General features: G+C 43.8%; 1 protein-coding gene across 3 annotated transcripts in view; it reads right to left on the reverse strand.

The window, feature by feature from the left end:
- Positions 1–5052, reverse strand: part of B3GAT1 (beta-1,3-glucuronyltransferase 1) — an 83201-nt gene extending 78149 nt beyond the window's left edge. Inside the window, exons 1-2 of one of the 3 annotated variants that reach the window (XM_038381040.2) lie at positions 4921–5051; positions 3760–3849 (exon numbers count right to left, since the gene is read on the reverse strand). The gene's annotated coding sequence lies outside the window, so the exon portion shown is untranslated. Of the gene's footprint in view, positions 1–3759; positions 3850–4920 lie in introns of all 3 variants that reach the window. The other 2 variants (XM_043500826.1, XM_043500827.1) reach the window with 2 other exon arrangements.
- Positions 5053–6000: the final 948 nt, after the last annotated feature.

The raw sequence follows: 6000 nt of genomic DNA on the forward strand, positions 1-6000 counted from the left end.
GTGTCTCTGTACAATACATACTAAGCCATTATCATGCAGAGAAGGGGGGGTCTGGGTAACGCGCTAACAGAGTGGTCTTTTACCTCTGAAAGCCCGAATTTAAATGCATCTTCAGTCACATGTGAGTCAGAGCTGGCGTTCAGCTAGTCCTTAGTGAACATGGAACCATACCACACCACACAGATCGGAACTACTGGTGTGTAGATACCACTGTGATAGCCATTAACACATTGTATGTTTGGGGTAGGCATAAATCATGACTCAGCACCCCCTGAAAAAAGGTCACAGGATTAGCGTAACAATCATGAGATATTAAAAAATAATATTTTTGAATATTTATTTGCCTTCTTTGACCCATTGGGGGTGGGGAGTGACAATTTTAAGCTCTTTTCCTCTGCCATGAGGACTGGAAACTGTCATTTAGACAAATACACAGCAAGCCGAGATTCTCAGGACATAACATGACTCCAGGAGCTGGGGCTTTAAGAAGAAAATACAGGATATCACAAGAGTTGCCAACACACTTATGTAGGAATAGGATAACTATTAGCATGCTACATAAGAAATCCAGCAGTGGAACCGGATGCTTGTGGATCTGGAGGACTAGCAGTCTCCAGCAATTGAATTGTGCGTCAGGACTGAGATTAAAGTTTGGCGTGACAGGGGAGGGACATGGGGCAGAAGTGACTTGGAACAGCAGGGGTTATCAGGGATATTCTAGCAAAGCTTCAAAGGTGGAATAGGAGAGTGTTCCAAATGCCTGCCCTCAAATGTGCTAACGTAGCCATAGCCTCTCATTTACAAGATCACAGAAATTCATCGCATTCGACCAAAATTTATCCATAGGCACTGTGCACTTGTATAAATATAAAGGTAATTGATTAGGTGCTTTATGGGGTGTGCGTGTTAGTGCCCTGGCTTTATGGCCCATTAGTAGTTAGGCTAAGTTATGATTCTCCATTCTTTTGATTATGCAGATACAATCTATCATATTGTTCCAGAAACTTGGTTAAAGCTGCACTCAGTGGCAGCTGCAGTTTGCTTTTTCAGAGACACACATCATCGCTCTCTTTTATGAGAGATAAAATTGGCCATTGCTGTTCCTGCAAAAGCAGCTGTTATTTGTTGTTGGTTTTTTTTAAACTATTATGATGAGTTTGCCTTCCCTTCCCTCTTAACTGAATTACACCGTGTTTATCTTCCCAGTACTCTCACAGAAACATACCGGCAGGCGTTCCAAGCTGCGGCTGCTTCTGCTTGGAAGTGATGAGCCTTTTCCAGGAAGGATGGATTTGTGGTTAAACCACAAGACCGGGAGTCAGGACTCTTGAGCTCTGTTTAGAGCTCTGCCATGGGCCCGCTGTATCTCTTCACCAATCTGTGCCATCAGCAAAGCAGGGATTAATAAGGCTAAATTAGAAGGACCCAGGCCAAGTCTTCTGGTGGAAGATAGTGGAAAACTCCATAAGGAGTTAAAAAAAACAAGGAGTACTTGTGGCACCTTAGAGACTAGCACATTTATTTGGGCATAAGCTTTTGTGGGCTAAAACCCACTTCATCGGATGCATGCAGAGGAAAATACAGTAGAGAGAGAGAGAGAGAGAGACACACACACACACAGAACATGAAAAAATGGGTGTTGCCATACCAACTGTAACAATTAACAAGACCAATTAATTAAGGTGGGCTATTACCAATAAGGAGTGGGAAGGGAAGACTCTACCATGGAAAACAATAGGGATCTACCACGAGAGCCTATCGTCATGGACAGGGACATCCACGCAGAGCCCTTAACTCTACCCTGGCTCTCAGGGACTTTGCTTCCCCAGGGCAGCATGGCTCAAATGGAACCACGCTGTGACATCTGTTACAGAACCTGCCTCTCTGCCCAACAGGAGATTGCGTGGCACAATGAAAGGACTATGGAAGCAACAATCCTGCTTTAGGCTGCACTAGTTCCCCCTTCTCTGCCTCATTTTTTGTGAGGTTGGAGGGGAAGGGAATTATGCGCCATCCAGCCCCTCTCACTCACTTTCTGCCCACTCACCGCACATGGATTTGTGGCATCACAGAGGATGTTGGCCTTTGGCTGTGCTTCTGTGGCAGACCTGCACACAAGGGGGCTGTACTATCAAAGCTAGTAATGGTTCCTGACCAGTTGTCCATCTCCAGACTGCTTCTACAACCTACTAAGGGGCACATAGAGTGTAGGGGAGATTCAAGAGTTATTTTACCTGAAAACCAGTCTGCCCAGATGGAGGAACTGAGGGAGAGGGGCTGGTGCTAGAGGCAGCTGTTCACCCTGATATTGAAGAGAGACAGAGCAAAGCAGAGACGCACAAATAAGGGGAAATATGAAATAAGAGCACTACACAGGTTTTGGGAATATTAGGATCTAACTCCAATTCAGGAGCTAAACATCACAGCTTAGGCCTATTTCGCATATATTAGGTCCCAATCCCTCTAGTGGAATACCCCCATTGAAAACAATAGACGTCCATGAAGCTGCAGGACTCTGCTTTTGCAGAGGTCATTGCAGGACCAGAACCCAAGTCATAGTCTGTTCTCTAGGGACAGGAGAGCCCAGCATGGTTCATGTGGAGAGGAGCACCCTGAAGTTTTCAGGGGGAGATCTGGCATTTCAGACACCACTCCTCCCCCACCCCGAAGCTCACCATAAAAGGCAACATTCTCCCCTCACTACATAGAAGGAAGCAATCACAAATGACTCTCTGCTCTTCACAGGTTTTCATGAAGTCAACACTCATCCGAAAGCCAAAAGCGTCTCAGTTTTCCCGTACATCCTGCCACTCACCCTATCATGCCGGGAAGACACAGATAAAACACCTCATCTTTCCAAACAAACAATAATATCCAAGGATAAGAACCTGCTCCACTTTCCAAAGGGAGAACTCAATTCAAACACAAAGCAAAACACAGCAATTGTCAAAAAGGCAGTGCCTTTTTTTTTAAACCCTTAAACAAGATTTTTAAATATACCAACGTATCCATTTCACAAAAGCAACTATGTTTGCATTAAAAAGGTTTCCCCCCCCCCCCCTCACAAAACACCATAGCTATACATTTTTCATGTAACTCATGTTCTCAGGAGGTAAAAACCCACAATTTATATTTAAAATACTTTAAAGAAACTAAATTTCTGTTTAAATGCAATCTTTCCAATCTCCCTTCCCCAAAATGTGAGACTTGCAAATGTAACTTGCTTGTCAGTATGCATTACACATTTCCCCCCTGAACTGATCCACAGAGGATCTGGGGCTATTGTAGCACTAGTAACAGTTTGTCGTTATTTAGTTCAAGTTATCAAGACTCATTGTTTCAACAGTGGAGTTCCCTGTTTCAGTCCCTTGGTTCATCAGCCAAGACATAAGCAATCATACCAACATTTATGCATGTGCTTAATGTACAAACAAGTAGCCCCACTGAACTCAAGAAATGTTACTCATGAGTAAGCGTTGGCAAGATCAGAGCCTTGCATCTACACTGAACTTCAAAATGCTACACAAGCACCTAGAATTCATTATACCCTCTCACATTCAATTGACAAATGAGGGGGTGTTGTTTTCTTTCTTAAGAAGCAGGGCATTTCATTAACAAAAAACATCTCATCAAACAAATATACAAGTAGAGCTGAGAAGCCCAAACATCATTTTGGTCATTTTTTAAAAACAGCGTTGCAATTACTTAAATGCACTAGAAAACAGTAGCACAAAATAAATATTAAAAGAAAATACTTACTCTTTGCTGCCAGCTGACTCCAAACCCAGATGCATCCAACAGTGATGATAGGTACTGGTCATGTCTACACTGAGGATAAGGAGGCAGGCCCTGTGTTGGACGAAAATTCTGTTCAATCCCCTAGTGGAGATCTCTCTTTGCTTAGTTTGGGGTCTCTAAAATTAAGTCTCCTTCCCAGCCCCTTGAATGCCATACACTTCCCCCCACCTTACCACACGCCCCTCCAGCCTCCTAGGGGAGACCACTGCCCCTACCCCTACCCCTTTTGCTTCTAACATGTTGTATCTGTGGCTTGTTCTTGGAACTTCCTCTTCCGGCCCTTGGTTGTTTGTGCTCTTGACACTAGCTCTCCCCAGATAGACTTCCCAAATGAAAGCTCCACTCACAGGCTCAACACTGCAGTAGTCCTGTGGCTCCACCATTCCTCTTCCCTCAGAATCAGTCCAAGCCTTAGCTCTTCTGTTCCCATGGGGTATGGCTTGGTGGAGAAGTGATATGGCTGCTGATTCTCTAAGAATTGCAGCAGTTGTGGAACCATTGCAACTACTAGCAGCCCAGCCTCCACCGAGAATAAAAACCAAAAGCCAGGCAGCCTGTGGTGTTCGCTCCAAAGAGCTCTCTGCCTTTTCAGTCTGTAAAACCAGGCTGGGAAATGAAGAAGAATGTAGCTATTCCTCATGAGTTTTCTGGTATTTCTAGCCAGCCAGAAATGCAGCCAGAACAACCCTCTTTGCAGTATTTTGACTCTTCTACTTTTGAGCAGAACCCCCCAGGAATGTGAAAATGCAAAGCAGGGAACAAAATTAACTGAGCTACTTTGAACCTAAAAATCACAACGTTTGACAGCAGAGATTCAGGGGACAAAGGCTCTTAGTTTACCTAAACCCAGGGGACATTTTATTACACCCCAAGGATTACCAGTCCCTGCTCAAGAGAGACCCACAAGTGGAAGAGAATGTTTGAGGTCTGTGTGGAAACAGAAGCAAAAAAAACTATAGTTTGTTAACACAGAGTGTCCAGTTTACCCTGGGTCTGCAGCTGTAACTGATTACCATGCAATTACTATGCTGCTGAAGGAGGACTCTAGCCTGTTTGTGCCTATAGCCCAATGCAAAATAAAAGGCTTCTCACCATCAGTGAGTACATAAAATAAAAACTAACCCCAGTGAAGCTGTCTGTGGCCAAAACCAGCCAAGGCTCTGTTGTCTTAGGAAGCCTTTACTCAGCACTCTACTTTCTAAGAGCCTGAAGACCTTCTCATGCAGCTTCTCCTTCCTGGTTAGGGAATTGGCCCCAGCTGATACCAGACCCATTAGTTACCTGTTGTGGAATGTCTCTGCAACCCTGTCTGATAGGGATTTAACCCTTTCCCACCATGCCTGGGGCAGGAGGATAGATAAAATTCCCCTCCACATGACCATTATCTTGAAGCACTTCTTACCTATTGATCTCAAAGTGTTTTTCAAAGGGGATTGGGTATTGTGATGCTCATTTTACAGATGGGGAAAAACAGAGGCAGAAAGAAGTGAAGTAACTTGCCCAAGGTAGCAAAGGAAATCAGCGACAGAGCAAGGAACAGAGGGACAGATCTTCCAAGATATTTAGGGGCCTATTTAGGAGTTCAGTGTCTTAGTACCTCTGAGAATGTGAGCCAGAGTCCTTATTGCTGGATCACTCTGCTACTTGCCTGTGCCATGCCACATTTAAGCTCCAGTGCTTTCTCATGTACCAAATTCACACAGCAATTAAAAGAGAAAAAGTATTATACAGAGAGGAATATGGTATTTACCAAGAAAGGCTGCTGAATTAACCAGGCAGGGATGCAGAGATTATCAGACATAGATAACTAATGTAGGAGCTGAAGAAGAAGCATTCATTAGCTGGTGCTATGTATTTTCCATGCAGCAGAATAATCCTGACGATTAGTAAATTGCACTCCTTTGCAGCAAGATTAGTTGATGCTTTTAATGATAATGTAAGAAGATTATTTTGTTTCTATTTCCCTTCATGACTCAAACCTTTTAAATACACAGAACAAGCTTTCTTGAAATAGTGCTACAGATTTATCTCTCTCCCCATACCAAAAGTAGAGAGTCCATCAGAGTGGAGCAGAGGTATTTGCCTTTAACACATTCTCACAACAGCTCAGTGAGAGAAAATAGCAGCAGCAGATGAACCCTTCAGATAGTATCTCCATGGAGGTTCTGTCAGTTGCCATATGTTCTGATTCAATTGCATTGC

Source organism: Dermochelys coriacea, chromosome 22, assembly GCF_009764565.3.
Source record: "Dermochelys coriacea isolate rDerCor1 chromosome 22, rDerCor1.pri.v4, whole genome shotgun sequence".
Lineage (NCBI taxonomy): Eukaryota > Metazoa > Chordata > Testudines > Dermochelyidae > Dermochelys > Dermochelys coriacea.